Genomic DNA, 18,305 nt, shown 5'->3' with positions numbered 1-18,305 from the left:
TCCATTAAAACACCATCCAGTTTGGGTACAGGTACTCTTCAGGCTTTCCAAGTTCTCCACTTGACTACCAGACAACGCCACCAGCTTTTCTGGCAACCCAGCCTCTCCAGCTGCACCAAAAGTGGGATTCACAAAACTGAAGATAAAGCGTTTCTGACCTTTCTTCCTGGAAGTTAGGAGGCTCTCTGGGTAAGAAAGGTAAGGAGGTTTTGCATCAAGCTTGCCTTAACAAGGAGTACTGGGGGAGGGACTGCTAAATCTACCCAGTGCACACCTGTGTCGAGGGTATGAGTGTATAGCGTATACTTATCCATCACCACACAAGAAAGATAAGAGTAAACTTATAAATCAATCTGGACCAAGCCCCTCAAAACAGAGGCGAATTTCATGAACCAAGGCCACTGCCTGTCGTAAAAACCTCAGTTCACCTAGGTCCTTTCCTGAGGAACCATATTAATCTCCTGATTCAAGAGGCACCTTGGCCAGGACAGAGGACAGAAGGGAAACGTAACTTCTGGGTAGGGAAATGCCACATGGAGTTTAGAGGTTGTGATTTATACTACAGTACAAGAAGATGGCAGCGTCACTAATACTTAGAGCTGGAAAGAGCCTTGGCTGGACGACACTCCTGGAGCATCTTTACTAATGCAGCTTAATGGCGGTTGCCCAGATGTCGTTGCTGGGGAGCGGGGGAAGAACCCATCCTTGGAGAACGGAGTTGCCTTTGGGATGATCAGATGGCACCAGGTACTGATCCCAATCATGCCTTATCTGGATGAGCGCTGGCAGGGAGTGCTCAGCCTGGAGGTAATACTGCCGGAAAGGCTGCTGCAAGAGGTGAGCAAGTGGGAACTCATCTGGATCCCCAAATAACTTGGACTCAATTTCACGCTTCTGTAGTAAAAATTTTTCTTTTTCTTTCCTCTGTTTCTTCTCTAATTCTCTTTTCCTCTCTTCCTCTTGTTCTCCTTCCAACATAACTCTGAGGACTCTCTCTTCAGCTTCATATAATTCAGAGCGTTTTTTATTGAGTTTTCTCAGTCGCTGAAGGTGATGCTCAAAGGTCTCATCTGCTGAGGCTGGAGGACAGACCCCTTTCCTTGCTGCAGCCTCTTTCCTGAGTTTCCTCAATTTCTCCAAGGCCCGAAGAATGTCCACCATTCTTTTGGTGTCTGCTTGTTTTTTCCTCACTTCAGATAGGACACCATCAGCAGCAGCTTTAAGTTCCTGCTCCCGCTTCTTCTCCTCCACCTCCTGCACGCACTTGACCCTCCAGCGGTCAATCTCCTGCTCGCGCTCCGCTGCCCGCGTGGCCTCCGCCTCCAGCTCGGCCTCGCGTTCCCGGGCCCTCTCGCGAAGCCGCAGCCGGCGGCGCCGGACCCTCTCCAGCCTGCGCCGCGCCTGGCCCACATAGGCTGCCTGGGTCAGGAGCTGAAGTCGCTCGGCCAGCTCGGCGCGCAGCGGCTTTGCCTCCGCATGCAGCTGTGCCTAGGCCACGCCGTCAGCCTCGGCCTCGCGCAGCGCATGGCCCAGGTCGCGCAGCCGCCGCACCAGGCGCAGGGACACGTGCAACCGGGCCCGCACCTCGCCCAGGTTGGGGCTGGCGGGCGCGCGCGGGGGCCCCGGGCAGCCGGCCCGCCGCGGGGTTCTGAACACCGCCTCTAGCCACTGCCGGTCGCGCAGGCGCTGCAGGGCCGCGTCCCCAAGCACGTCGGACGGCGGCGGTGCTTCAGGCCAGCGCGGGCTCCAGGGCGGCCCCGGGCCTGGAGGCGGCGGCCGCGGGCGCTCACCGGCGTCGTTCCCTAGGAAGGGCCGGCACTGGGGCGGCGGGGGTATAATGGCAATTTTTAAAAACGTTTTATTTGAAACTACTTTTAGACTTATAGAAAAGTTGCAAAAATAGTGCAGAGAGTTTATCCCTCATCCAGCCTTGTCCAATGTTAACATCTTAGGTAACCATCATACGAGTACTAGAACAAGGTAATTATTTTTGTCTTAGTAGCATTAACCAAACTAACTACCTCATTTAAACTTCATAATTTTTTCCACTATTATCCTTTCTAAAGATCCTAATCAGTGTCCCACATTGCGTTTAGTTGTTATTTCTCCCTGGACTCCTACAATCTACAATAGTTCCTCAGTCTTTCCTGCTTTTTCAATACACCGTCAGCCCTGAAGAGTATTGATCAGTTATTTTGCTGAACGTCCATCACTTTAGGCCTATCTGGTATCTTCTCATTACTGGACTGAGGTCATAGTTTCTTGAAAAGAGAACCACAAAGGGTCTTCCTTGGTGGCACAGTGGTTAAGAATCCGCCTGCCAATGCAGGGGACACGGGTTCGAGCCCTGGTCCAGGAACATCCCACATGCCGCAGAGAAGTTAAACCTGCGTGCCACTACTAGGCCTGCGCTCTAGAGCCCACGATCCACAACTTCTGAAGCCCGTGTGCCTAGAGCCCGTGCTCTGCAACAAGAGAAGCCACCGCAATGAGAAGTCCATGCACCGCAACAAAGAGTAGCCCCCGCTCCCTGCAACTAGGGAGAAGTCCGCGTGCAGCAACGAAGACCCAACGCAGCCAAAAATAAAATAACTTATTTTTTAAAAAAAAGGAGAAACACAGAAATGGTGCCATTTCTTTCAACAGTGCACCAATATCACAGGGTTCCTGATTTCAATGCATCTTACTACCGGCAACAATGACCTTGACCACCTGGTCAAAATGATCTCTGCTGGGCATTTCCACTGTAAAGTTACTATGATTTCTCCTGTAGTCAACAAATATCTTGCAGGGAGATAATTTGAGACAGTGCAAATATGTTCTCTCCTCAGATGCACTGATTGTAGCACCCATTAGTAGATTAAGTATGCAGTAATCACCACTGTGATATATGCCTAATAGTGGCTTCCATTTCCCTTCTTTAAATACTTATTAATTGCAATTCCACTATGAGGAGGAGCTGTCGTGTCTCTTCCATCTACATATTTAATTATTTATATTGTTATGGACTCAGGAATTTTTTTTATTCTTTGGGTTATAATCCAATATTAGCATTATTTATTTTGTTGCTCAAAGCTTTGGCCATTAAGAGGTCCTTCTAATGTTGTCTTCTTTCAACAATGCTCTCTTCCCCGTATCTTTTGAGAATATTCTTTTTTTTTCTGGTTCTACAAGATGTTCCAAGCTCATTTTGATTTTTTCCATCTCAGCCCTGAAAGAACCACCTTTCCAAGGATCCTTGGTTCCTTTTATAGAAGAATGATGCTTAAGAAACCAAGATCTTTTCTCTAGGTATGCTGATTACTACTGGAATCTCATTGTTTCTAGGCTCTCTCAGCAGCCAGGACTGGGAAATATTTGTGTATTAACCCATGTATACACACATATCTATTTTTATATCTGTGTGTGTGCGTGTGTGTGTGTCTGTAATGAGTTTATACTAATACCTCAGATTCCAATTTAACACCATAGGAATCTTTTTAATCTCCCCAGTTTATTTAATTGTAATTTCTTTCTCCAATTGTAAGAAATCTTAGTTTTATTGTTAACAACCTATTTACTTATTTGTTCAATTCTAGTATTCACATAAATTAGTTTCAGAATGTCTTATCAATGCCTCTATGAGAAACATATTTACTGACTACATAACATTTGTGCACAGCTCTTTTCATTTTTATCCTTTTAGCATCCAGTCAAGTTATTGTTTTCTAAGGTTATTTGGGTTAGTTCTTTCCCCCTTACCTTCAGTATAGTTATGTTATTGATTTTTATTACCGGTAGTTTCATTTGTTAGTGTTTGTATCTCATGTTGGGTTTCTCCCACATCCTGATTGGTTTTAAATATTCATTTATTAATGGCAGCATTTCTTAACCAAGTATTTATTTCTATTGATTAATGCTTTACCAACAGACATCATCATACACACAGTAGATGACCTCATAATATCCATATCAGCTGGCCGTGATCATAAGGATGTGCCAAAAATATGCATCCAGATATCTAAATTAGAAAAATCTGTTTGTCTTGTGCATTCCAGGGGTACTTTGTTTATTCAGGTGAATGCCTCATGTTTATTCACTATTTTCCACATACTAATTCACATACAACGGCTAAAATGTTTTACATTGCTGCACATACCAGAGCTCAATCTGATCTTACGCACTGGGCTTAATTCTTGAAGGCAAGAAATTTAATGTCTCCATATGGCCATTAAAACCAGCTGAGGAACTACTGTTTGTCATGATGTTGATGATGGGTCCTTTACTGCTTGTGTTTTTTTTTTTATTATTGTTGCCAAGTAACTGAAAAACTCATGCAGCAATGCTGAGGATAAGACCTTTCCCTATTAAGAAGAAAAACATGACAGCCTGCTGTGTGAACAATAGGGAAACTACCCTTATCATTCCCAGCACAAACACTTCATCAGTAGGGGTGCATCTTTACAAAAAAAAAACTTTTTAATTTTTCTGTAAAATATTCTGTTCCTGTTCACTGACATGAAACTTTTAGAGCTTTTAAAGAAAAAATAATATGTTAACTGGCAGGAAAAAAAAGGAGATAAAAATCCAGAAAATGTATTACACATCTGTCTTTACCAAATAGTTGGTATCTTAAAACTTCACATTAGGAGAGATAGAAGCAGTTATTATTATCACATGGCATCTTGCCCCACTTAATTCCAGCAGAATAAGCCGCCTCCCACTGTGCTGTAGAGAAGGATAGTCTCAAGTCAGACCAAAGGCCAAGCTGTGATTATTGTGAAAAGAAGAGAAGAGGATTGCATACTCTTTTTTTAGCTATCTATCCTCTCAAGATATAATTTCCCATTTGAAATATTGCTACATGAATGTCAAAAAAGTATCAGATGGTAAAACAGTATCAATAGCTCAACTTTGTGAAAAATAGCCTTTGAAAATGGAGGTCCATGGAAACACAGTTACTAAGCTCTTTCAAACCAAATCTTCTTAGCATTCCACAGTGATTCCTTCAAGAATAAAATTACAGACTTAAACTCTAATCTGACATTTAATCCCTTTGTTATAAATAAGAATTAATTTTTTTCATATAACATGGAAATGTAGAAAATTTATGCTTTTAGATTTATCTTCATGACTTGGATATTACTAAAAGTTAGAGATTAATCTTGCTCTATCCTTGAATGGACAATATGATGCATATGTTTAACTATATTATAAACAAGAATACTATAGGAATTTAATATGTATAGCAAAATTGATGTGTGCCTCTTTTAAAGCAGATATTCACCTTTAAATGTTCCCATGTGCTAAAAAATACTGACATCTTTATTCATACAGCCTTTCCCAGGAATAACTAAAATTCTCCCTTTTCCATGCCCTCTAAAGAGGCAGTTGAATACCATGTGCTGGTTTATCATCAAACAAATGAACAAATATATGATACTGTATTTCGAAAAGTAACCCAAACTACTTATTGTACATATGATGAATAGAAATTAATTCTCCCCTCCTTCTGGGTATCTAAGTACATATTCTTTTACATAAATCACGTATTAAAATATACAAGATAAAAATCTTCGAAAAGTTCTAACCTCAAATAAACAAAAATAAAATAAATCCAGTATATATATATATTTTTTTTTTTGGCCACTCCGTGTGGCATGCGGGATCGTACTTCCCGGACCAGAGATCGAACCCACATCCCCTACAGTGCAAACACAGTCTTAACCACTGGACTGCCAGGGAAGTCCCAAAAATAAATCCTGTATTAAGACCAGTAACAAAACATATTCAAGTCACGTGATCAATGACAGAATAAATGAGCTTATATTCATCTCTGATCCAATATTTCATTTCTCCAACCCAATTTTCAAACCAAGAACTGGACCAATCACAAGCACTGAACTTGAGACTGTGATTAAAAATCTTCCAGCAAACAAAAGCCCAGGACCAGATGGCTTCACAGGAGAATTCTCTCACACATTTAGAGAAGAGCTAACACCTATCCTTCTCAAACTCATCCAAAATATAGCAGAGGGAGGAACGCTCCCAAACTCATTCTACGAGGCCACCATCACCCTGATACCAAAACCAGACAAAGATGTCCCAAAGAAAGAAAACTACAGGCCAATATCACTGATGAACATAGATGCAAAAATCCTCAACAAAATACGAGCAAACAGAATCCAACAGCACATTAAAAGGATCATACACCATGATCAAGTGCAGTTTATCCCAGGAATGCAAGAATTCTTCAATATACGCAAATCAATCAACGTGATACACCATATTAACAAACTGAAAGATAAAAACCATATGATAATCTCAATAGACGCAGAAAAAGCTTTTGACAAAATTCAACATCCATTTATGATAAAAACTCTCTAGAAAGTAGGCATAGAAGGAACCTACCTCAACATAACAAAGGCCATATATGACAAACCCACAGCCAACATCATTCTCAATGGTGCAAAACTGAAACCATTTCCACTAAGATCAAGAACACGACAAGGTTGCCCGCTCTCATCACTATTATTCAACATAGTTTTGGAAGTTTTAGCCACAGCAGTCAGAGATGAGCAAGAAATAAAAGGAATCCAAATTGGAAAAGAAGAAGTAAAACTGTCACTGTTTGCCAATGACAATATACTATACATAGAAAATCCTAAAGATGCCACCAGAAAACTACTAGAACTAGTCAATGAATTTGGTAAGGTTGCAGGATGCAAAATTAATCACAGAAATCTCTGGCATTCCTATACACCAACAACGAAAAATCAGAAAGAGAAATTAAGGAAACACTCCCATTTACCATTGCAACAAAAAGAAGAAAATACCTAGGAATAAACCTGCCTAAGGAGATGAAAGGCTTGTAGTCAGAAAACTATAAAACACTGATGAAAGAAATGAAAGATGACATAAACGGATGGAGAAATATACCATGTTCTTGGATTGGAAGAATCGGTATTGTGAAAATGACTATACTACCCAAAGCAATCTACAGATTCAATGCAATCTCTATCAAACTACAATGGTGTTTTTCACAGAACTAGAACAAAAAATATCACAATTTGCATGGAAACACAAAGACCCTGAATAGCCAAAGCAATCTTGAGAAAGAAAAATGGAGCTGGAAGAATCAGGCTCGCTGACTTCAGACTATACTACAAAGCTACAGTAATCAAGACGGTCTGGTACTGGCACAAAAATAGAAATATAGATCACTGGAACAGGATGGAAAGCCCAGAGATAAACCCACGAACCTATGGTCACCTGATCTTTGATAAAGGAGGCAAGAATATACAATGCAGAAAAGACAGCCTCTTCAACAAGTGGTGCTGGGAAAACTGGACAGCTACATGTAAAAGAATGAAATTAGAACACTCCCTAATACCATATACAAAAATAAACTCAAAATGGATTAAAGACCTAAATGTAAGGCCATACACAATAAAACTCTTAAAGGAAAACATAGGCAGAACACTCTATGACATAAATCACAGCAAGATCCTTTTTGACCCACCTCCTAGAGAAATGGAAATAAAAACAAAAATAAACAAATGGGACCTAATGAAATTTAAAATCTTTTGCACAACAAAGGAAACCATAAACAAGATGAAAAGAGAACCCTCAGAATGGGAGAAAATATTTGCAAATGAAGCAATTGACAAAGGATTAATGTCCAAAATATACAGGCAGCTCATGCAGCTCAACATCAAAGAAACAAGCCAGTCCAAAAATGGGCAGAGGACCTAAATAGACATTTCTCCAAAGAAGATATACAAATTGCCAACAAACACATGAAAGGATGCTCAAAATCAGTAAGTATTAGAGAAATGCAAGTCAAAACTACAATGAGGTATCACCACACACCGGTCAGAATGGCCATCATCAAAAAATCTACAAACAATAAATGCTGGGAGGGTGTGCAGAAAAGGAAACCCTCTTACACTGTCGGTGGGAATGTAAATTGATACAGCCACTATGGAGAACAGTATGGAGATTTCTTAAAAAACTAAAAATAGAACTACCATATGACCCAGCAATCCCACTACTGGGCATATACCCTGAGAAAATCATAATTCAAAAAGAGACATGTACCACTATGCTTATTGCAGCACTATTTACAATAGCCAGGAAATGGACGCTACCTAAATGTCCATTGATAGACGAATGGATAAAGATGTGGCACATATATACAATGGAACATTACTCAGCCATAAAAGGAATGAAACTGAGTTATTTGTAGTGAGGTGGATGGACCTAGAGTGTGTCATACAGAGTGAAGTAAGTCAGAAAGAGAGAAACAAATACTGTATTTTAACACATATATATGGAATCTAAAAAAAGAAAAATAAATAGTTCTGATGAACCTAGAAGCAGGACAGGAATAAAGACGCAGATGTAGAGAATGGACTTGAGGACATGGGGAGGGGGAAGGGTAAGATGGGACGAAGAGAGTAGCATGGACATATAGACACTACCAAATGTAAAATAGATAGCTAGTGGGAAACAGCCACATAGCACAGGGAGATCAGCTCGGTGCTTTGTGACCACCTAGAGGGGTAGGATTGGGAGGGTGGGAGGGAGATGCAAGAGGGAGGAGATATGGGGATATATGTATACGTATAGCTGATTCACTTTGTTATACAGCAGAAACTAACACAACATTGTAAAGCAATTATACTCCAATAAAGATGTAAAAAAAAATAAAATTTTATAAATCATGTGCATTAACACTTTTTTTTTTTCTTAAACCATATCTTGCCGTATCACTCAGTCTGAGAATCCACTATAGTGTATGCAAGCTTTTGTATGTATTGATGCATTGTACAGTTTTCCTTCATGGGAGGGATTCAGTGCCTGTCATTATATTTTTTTAAAGTGTTAATGATTCCAAGATAGTTGAAAACTTCTTTTCCAGTATCTATCATACTACTGGAATTTTAAGTTAAATTCTAAAATTTATTAATTTTATTTTTTTAATGGCTCTGCAAGCAGAAGTTGACTCATTTGTATATGGTTAGGAGAATTGATAAAGAGGCAGAAAGGGTCAATTCAAGTGTAAAGAAGCATTTGATTTTGGATATTAAAATATGAAATGAAAGAACGCAAATACTTTTATTGAGTTAAAATGATTAAGTTCCAAAAGAATATTGTCAGATATAATTGTCACCTGAGCTGATAAATAGATATAGCATATAGATTATTATGTGGGGATTTTCAAAATATTTATTAGTATCTCAAATGTTTAAAATTATATATATATATATATGAATAGAATATATATAAGAATCAAGTATAAATATAGTAAGGTTAGGAACTAGTTATATATATGTATATATGCATATTTACACACACACACCCAACATTTTGTATATTGATTTAAGATGTTTCTGGCAGCCAGTGAAAGAAAACACAACTTAAACTGACCTAAACAATAAAGAATTTTATTTGCCCATATAACTGGCAGTGAAATTGTAAGTTAGGTTTCAGGTTTGGCTTATGCCAATAACTTCTGCTTTATTTTATTGAAATAATCTTGACACTAGCCAACCCCCTTCTCCGTCTTTAGTCTACCAGCAAGATAGCTGTAGCAGTTCTGGGCTCCACAACGGCATATAACAATTTGCAGAGGATAAGAAAGAACTCTGGTGTTCCGGCACTCGAAGAGACGTTTTTATCACCCCCCCATTACCCATTTATCTCATTTGCCCACTTCTGTCCAGTTTCTAGGAGGTAGTATGTGCTAATTAACTTAAGCCAATCAGACTCTCACACCAACGAGATTTGTAGGGTCAGATTCCTCTGAGGCACATGGAATGAGAGTACTAAATGTTTGACCTACATCAAAATTCTGTTAGGATTCAAAAGAGGGGAAAGGATGTTGTGAGAGCTTCCACAATGCCCACTACAGTTGTATACTGCTGCATATTTTACCAGATCAATAATATTTAACATTTTGATGGACGAGTATCTATAACGTGATAAAATTATATTTTACTTGCTGTTGCTGTTCTGTCATAGCTGTGGTGGTTCTAAATACATCTCATTCTATTACTATTTCATAACTTTAAAAACTGAAAAACCTCACTGAATCAAAAAAAGGAAATATTTAATTAGAAATAAAATGTATTCTGAATATTTCATGATTGTATTCTGTGCAGGGAATTCTTGATGATTTTCTGTATTATGAGAGATAATGTCAAGCTCAATTATTTTCGATCAGGCTAAATCTTTCTACATTGAAAGTGCTGAGATAAAAGCTCTTCAATTTACGGGTATTTTACTTAGAGCATAGGCCTCAGTCTTTGAAACATTTTAAGTGAAGCTCATTTTTCATGATGCATTAAAGTTCTACAAAGTTTCTCACATGGGACCTCAAATTTGGTTTGTCTTTATGAGGCTGGCAGGTTTTTAAAAATGTGTCCGTTGTTCCTCTGTTTGTTCTCAACTACATTCCTCTCCTTTTTTCCATTTTATATCATTGGGGCTGACCCCAGGAGAAATATTTCTCCTAGATTCCTGGGTCAGCTGACTTCACCTGTAGTCTGCCAATGGGAGGCACTATCAGAAGGAGGGAGTATAATGGGTATTTCTCACTCTCTCTGCCTGCCAATGGCGCATTTTTGGCATCAGCTGCTTCTCCTCTGTGGCTTCAGTTCTTACAAGAATTGAATCCAACTTTCACCAGGAGGACTCCCTGGTTTCTGGGCTTCTCCTCCCTTCGTTCCTTTAGCAAAGGCACTGCAGCAGCTTTTGAGATTGCTAATCTCTGAGTTGCCTCATTATCTCCTGTTAGGTTTTTCACCTATCACCTATGTAATCACTTCCAATATTAAATTCCCCCTGTCTTAAATATTCTGAAATATTTCTGTTTCCAGAATGGAACGTAACGTGTACATACTTAAACACAGTTTTATTTAATTTACCTGTACTTAACCCTCTGTTACATGTTTTCTGCTTCCATGCTCCCACACTTGAAATTGCTCTGGCAACATCATTAGTGGCAAAAAATATTGCTAAATCCAATGGACAAATTTTAGATTTGGATATTTCTGCTTTGTTTGACACTTCTGACTATTCACTTTCTTAAACTATTTGTTTCCTTTATTTCTACAGTGCTAATCTTTATTATTTCTACCTCTCTGATCATCTTGCTTAACCTCTTTCATGACCTTCTAATCCCTTTCTCATTTTTTTTAAAAAAAATGTTTCCTTTCATCTCATTTTTATCCTCTACTTGGATGAACTTTCCTAATCTTAAGATATAAAGTACCATTTAAATGCTGATGATTCTCAAATCTATTTCTCCATCATTAACATATTAATGTACCTCAGAAGCATATTATTTGGTACTTGCTGATAATTTCCAAAAGTAAATTTATTACCTTCTAACTTTCTAGAAACACACATACACACAAAACAAAGCAAGCACCCACAATAACTCTGCTCCTCTTCTATTGCTTATCTTGTAGATGTCACTATAATCCAACTGAACACTGAAGACAAAAATGTGGGCTCTATTATTGACCACCGTGTCTGCAATGAGTCTTGCCTCAGGTTATTCATGCCTATGTGTAGTCATCTTGCACGTATGCAACTAATAGGATATTGCCCAAATGACTGTGCTTGACTTCAAACACAAAAAGGTTTGCAGCTTATACCTTTTCCTTTTTCTTGGATAACTGGTTGTTAGGGAAAGTGAGCTGCCATTTCATGAGGATACTCAAGCAATCCTATGTAGATATTTATTGGCAAGGAAATTAGTCCTCCTGTCATGAGCCAGCAAGGCACAGGCTTCCTGCCAACAGCCATGTGAGTGAGCTATCTTGAAAGCAGATCCTTCAGCACTAGCTGACATCATGACTGCAACCACATGAGAAGACCCAAGCCAGAACCATGTAGGTAAAGTTGCTCCAGAATCCTGACTCACAGAAACTGAAATAATAAATGTTATTGTTTCTAGCTGCTAAGTTTGGGGGTAATTTGTTGTGTGGCACTGAATAACCAATACAACTATTCTGTCTCTCCTTACTAATCATCAAGTTCTGTCAATGTCATTGCACAAATATTAATGAAATCCACTTTTCATCTTCAAATACTATTGTCCTAGTCAGGTCTTCATCAACTCTGGATTGGATTTAGCCCTCAAAATTATATCTTCTCCTAGCACGATACTTTTCAAATCCATTCCCCATTCCACTTTCTAAGTGACTTACAGAGAATTCAAATTAACCATTCCACTTTTATGCAATAAAGATGTTAAAAAAACCAAAAAACTCCAGTGGTTCTTCTGCATTAATATGAAAGTAAAGTATTTGCCATGATGTAAAAAGTCTTAGGTAACCTGAAAGCTTTTATTTTCCTATCCAATTTTATTTCTCACTACTTCTCAGAACTCACTTTGTACAATAGAAATAAATACTGGACTGTTTTTTGACCTTGACACACAGCAGCTACATACCTCTATGTCATTTCTCCTAAGTTTCCTCTTCTTATAAACCCTTCTATCATCTTCTTCCTGACCACTTCACTATCAACTTTTGAGACCTAACTCAAGAATCATTTCCTCCAGGTAAACTTCTATAACTCCTGGAGGTCCGATGAAATAAACTCCTTTTGTTAACCTATAGGACTATTTAAATCCCTCTATCATAGCACTTACCACGTCATAATAAAATTCTTTAAGCATCTGTTTCTCCTACTACTATGTGTGTGCAATGAACTGAATGCTTGTGTCTCCCTAAAATTCATATGTTGAAATCCTAACCCCGTAGGTAATGGTATTAGGTGGTGGGACCTTTGGGAGGTAATTAGGTCATGAGAGTGGATCTCTCATGAGTGGGATTAGTGTACTTGTAACAGAGACCCCAGTGAACTCTCTAGCTCTCTTTCCACCATGTGAGAATAAAAGGAGAAGTCAGGAGTCTGAAACCTCACCAGAACCCAACCATACTGGTACCATGATCTCAGACTTCCAAGAGTGTAAGAAATAAATGTATGTTGTTTAAGACACACAATTTATATTTTTGTTATAGCAGACCAAACTGATGAAGACAGTGTGGAAGAACAAATCTTCACATTGATTTTGAATAGAAATCTACTGATTGCATGCTTTATTTACTTGTAGTTTGCAAGTCTGCAAATGGAACAAAGAGACTCAGGGGATTGAGGTTTTCTGACTAGCAGAAGGAGTTATATGAGAGAGAGAGAGAGAGAGAGAGAGAGAGACTAGACAAATTTAGATAGAAATAGTTGTGGATCAAATTAGTACAAGGCCAGTGGGTTATTTTATGTGCTAAGTGATCAAGTTACATTTCTAAAAGAAATATTTAATAATATAAGTAAATAATATTTCCTGCAACAAACATGATTTACAAGTTTACATGGATAAACTATTACATTTATAAATCTTGCTTTTTACTACTTATTATGCATAAGAAGAGGTTCTTGTAACTCAGACAATAGATTATGCATAGTTTGATCTTAAATAGATTTTTCTTACATAGTCCTTTCTTTACAGTATTCTGAGTTAATCAGAATATGTTATCTAAAATTTACTTCCTTATTTTTAATGAGATATGTTGTACCAATTCCAGCATTTTAAGTCAAACAATAAATATAATTGTAATTCCCCTTTTCTTTAATTATAGGTTTAAAATAAAAACAGTTTATAATTGTTAATGTCCAAAATAAGAAACATCTGAATATCAGGGATTATGTCAATCATTTCTATACATTCAGTACATAGATAATACCTAGCCTATATCAGATACTCCATAAATATTGTTTATATAAGAGTGAATTGGATCAAATGATGGATAAATGATATCACTAATATATTAACACATCATATATGGGCTAATATGAGTAGATTATCATTTATTTAAGGCTTGAGTTTTGATCCAATTATCTGAGAAAATAATCATTAAAGACTAAAACATATTTTAATTAACTGTACACTGTAACTTAGATTTGCAACAAATTTTAATAATATTGATTAGGGTCACACACATGGTGGTTAGTGACATCAACTCTAAGAAGTGAGAGAATAAGTGTAACTGATCCCACGATACACTTTTCGGGGGTTGGGGAATGAAAGATTTTTGCAGGTGTAATGAGGTAATTAATTTAGGATGATGTCTAAAATATTAAGTAGGATTGTTGATCTGTCCATTTCCTATCAACCGTAATATCTTGCTATGATAATGAGAACATTATAGGTGTAGATGAAAGGGAAATAAGAGAAGCCTCCTACCGAGAGTGACAGTTGACAAGAACGGAGAAAGCAGAGATATCAACAACTATGTCAAAAAACATTACAATTGGGAGAATTCAGAGAGTAATTTAAACTCTGAAAAATTTAATAATGCCAGGGAATATTATTGATTTCTAGCACAATAAAATAAATCATTTTCATAACATTTTCTTCTGTCATTAATAAAAAGTAAAATTAGGTTTAGTATACCCAGTTATAAAGTAATTGAAAATCAAGAGAATGCACTGAAAATAGCTTATTTCTAGAAAATGTTGAAAACTTAATTATGCAATGAATTCATCAAATAATGTGTTATTTCTAAATTACATAATATAATGTCCTTCTAAAACAAATATAATAATTTAAAATAGATGCATAGTATAAAACATAAGACAAAGATAAAATGTATTTACCTGCTTTATCTTTTAAGGATATAAAATATGCACAACTCAAGTTTCACCTTTTATCCCCTTACTATTTCTGCCTCCAAAAGTAGCCTTTATATTGCAATTAGTATGTACCCATCCCATGCAGGCTTTTAAATTTTTCATAAGCATGAACATACATACAACCATAATAATTGTAGTAAATAAAATTGACATTTATTGAGCATAAATCTGTGAGAAGCACCATTCCATGTACTTTACAAGCATTCATTTATTTAAGCTATGTAAGTAACTCCTTATGAGATAAATTTTATTATTCCTATTTTATTTACTTATTGAAGTATAGTTAGCTTACAATATTATATTAGTTTCAGGTGTACAACATAGTGATTTGATATTTTAATACATTATAAAATGTTCACCACTATGAGTCTGGTTACCGACTGTCACCACATAAAATATTACAATGTTATTGCCTATATTCCCTAGGCTGTACATTACATCCCCACGACTTATTTATTTTATAACTGGAAGTTTGTACTTCTTAATCCCCTTTACCTATTTCACCCACCATTATTCCTATTTTAAGCATGAGGAAAGTAAGATACAGAGAGGATAAATAGATTTACCCAAGATGACAGGATGTAGTCTCAGGATTTGAACCAGATAGTCTCTATCTAGAGTCTGAAATTTTAACTATTAATTGCACTTATTTTTTAAATTAAAAATTTTATTTTGAGATAATTATAGGTTCATCTGTAGCTATAAGAAACAATATAGAGAGATCCTGTGTCCCCTTTACCCAGTTTTCCCCAATGGTAACACTTGTAGAACATTACTACTCTATGAAACAGGATACTAAAATTAATAAAGTCAAGATACAGAATAATTTTATCACCACAAGGATCCCTCATGATGACTTTTATAGCTACCATCTGCCTGTCCCTGGCCAACTGAAACCACCAGTCTCATCTTCATTTCTATAATTCTGTCATTTCAAGAATGTAATATAAATGGAATAATATAGTTTGTAATATTTAGGGGGATTGCTTTTTGTTAATCAGCATAATTCCCTGGAGATCATCCAGTTGTTTTGCATATCAATATTTCATTCTTTTTCATGCTGAATAGTATTCCATGATATGGATTACCACAGTTTGTTTAACTATTCACCATTTGAGGGACATCTGGGTTGTTTCTAGTTTTGGCTATTACAAATAAAACTGCTATGAGCAGTTAATTAGTGTACAAGCTTTTGTGTAAACATAAGTTTTCACTGCTCTGGGATATATATTGCTGGGTTGTACAGTAATTGCATGTTTAGTTTTATAAGAAACTGCCAAACTGTTTTCCAGAATGGCTGCACCATTTTTACATCCCCACCAGCAACCTATGAGTGATCTAATTTCTCCACATCCTCACCAGCATTTGATGTTGTCATTATTTTTTATTTTAGCCATTCTGATAGTTGTGTAGTGATATCTCATTGTGGTTTTAATTTGCATTCCCCTAATGGTTAATGAGGTTGAACATCTTTCCATGTAACTATTTGCCATCCATATATCCTCCTCAGTGAAACGTCACTTCATATCTTTTGCCCATTTTATGATTGGATCTATTGGCTTTTCGCTGTTGAGTTTTGCAAGTCTTTATATAGTATATATAGTATGCTAGATATTAGTCCTTTGTTGGATAGCTTGTCTTTTCGTCCTCTGAATAGGATATTTCACAGAGCAAAAGTTTTTAATTCTTATGAGACCCAATTTATCAGTCTTTCCTTTTATGGAACATGGTTTTGGTCTACAGTCTAAGAACTCTTATCTAGACCTAGATTCCAAAGATTTTTTCCTATTTTTTTCAAAGTTTTATAGTTTTCCTTTAACATTTCAGTATCTGTTTTTAAGTTAATTTTTGTGTAAGGTGTGAGGTTTAGGTCAAGATTCTTTGGTGTTCTTATTGTTTTGCCCAGGGATGTCCATTTGCTATAGCACTATTTGTTGAAAAGGTTATGATTCCTCCATTAAATTCCTTTTGCATATTTGTAAAAAAAAAATCAGTTGAGCATATTATGTGAACTGCCTCTGGGTCCTCTATTCTGTTCCTCTGATAATACAACACTGTCTTGATTACTGTAATTATATAGTAGGAGTTAATATTGGGTAGAAAGATTTCTCTCATTTTATTCTTTTTCATTGTTTTAGCTATTCGAAAGCCTATGCCTTTCCACATAAATTTTACCATAACATTTTCTATATCTACAAAAATCCTTGTTGGGATTTTCATAGTAACCACACTAAACCTATAGATCAATTTGGGGAGAACTGACATTTTTACTATATTGAGTCCTCTAATCCATGAAGACAGTATGTATCCCCATTTATTGAAGTCTTCCTTGGTTTATTTCATTAGTAAGATATTGTAACTATTTTGTGAAGACAATGATCATTTCTCCCCTCTGTCTCATCTGAACAACCTCAATGTCCATTATGCTGGTCACTCTGCAATCACCATGCTAAGTAAAAACTAAAAGAGCACCTATAGCTGGCTGTTGCTAAAACTTAAAAAGATATCACATTTCATTAAGCTTCACACACACACACACACACAGACACACACACACACACACACACACACACACACGGTACACTGAGAAATCTCCAAACACCTATCTGGGGAATCACGGCCATTATGAAACACACAAACACTCTCCCATACACTCAGCAGGGAGGAGACCCTAACAAGGAGGGATCACAGGGGTAACAGTGAGACTGGCATTTTATCTGCCTAGGCATTCTGGCGCTATTGACCAGGATGGATGCAGACTTCTCACAGGAATTTTCAGCATACATATTCTGTACATGATTTGTTAGATTTATACCTAAATATTTCATATTCTTTGTTAATGTAAATGGTATTGTTTTTAATTTCATTTTCCACATGTTTATAGCTAATATATAGATATGCAATTGATTTTTACGTGTTAATTTTGTATTCTAAAACATTGCTAATCTCACTTATTAGTTCTAGTTTTTTTGTTTTTTATTTTGGATTCTTTACTATTTCAGTATAGACAAGGATGTCATCTGCAAATAGTGAAAACTTTATTTCTTCCTTTCCAACCAATCTGTATGCCTTTTATTTATTAATTATCATCATCATCATCATCATGCTTTATTTCAGTGGTCAGAATGCCCAGTTCTATGTTGATTAAGAGTGGTGAGAGTGGGCATCCTTGTCTTGTTCCTGATATTAGGGGGAAAAATAATGTCTTTCACCTTTAAAGATGATGTTAGCTGTAGGTTTTTTGTAGGTGCTCTTTATCAAATTGAAGAAGTTCCACTCTGTTCTCAGTCTGCTGAGAGTTTTCATCATGAATAGATGTTGGATTTTGTCATATGCCTTATGTGTCAATTGGTATCATGATATGATGTTTATTCTTTAGCCTGTTGAATTGTGGATTAAATTCACTTTCAAATGTTGGACCAAAGTAGTTGCATCAATATGCATGGCCATTAATGTTCTTAACTAATACTAGGCCTTTCACACTTTATAGTTTTTGGCCTTCAGAGGGGAGTGAAATTGTATCTAGTTGTATCAATTTGTGTTTTCCAAATTTCTGGTAAGAATATATTTTTATGTTAAATTCACGTTTCCTATTCTGTGAAATTCCTGTCTGTGTC

At 36.8% G+C, this 18,305-nt stretch overlaps 1 pseudogene; it reads right to left on the bottom strand.

The window, feature by feature from the left end:
- Positions 1-642: 642 nt before the first annotated feature.
- The window catches only part of LOC114905761, a 31,054-nt pseudogene continuing 13,391 nt past the window's right edge, over positions 643-18,305 (bottom strand).

Source organism: Monodon monoceros, unplaced genomic scaffold (genome assembly GCF_005190385.1).
Source record: "Monodon monoceros isolate NGI ecotype Baffin Bay Population unplaced genomic scaffold, NGI_Narwhal_1 Super_Scaffold_22, whole genome shotgun sequence".
NCBI lineage: Eukaryota > Metazoa > Chordata > Mammalia > Artiodactyla > Monodontidae > Monodon > Monodon monoceros.
The sequence above is the reverse complement of the archived record's forward strand: the minus strand, read 5'-3'. Positions and strand labels throughout refer to the sequence as shown.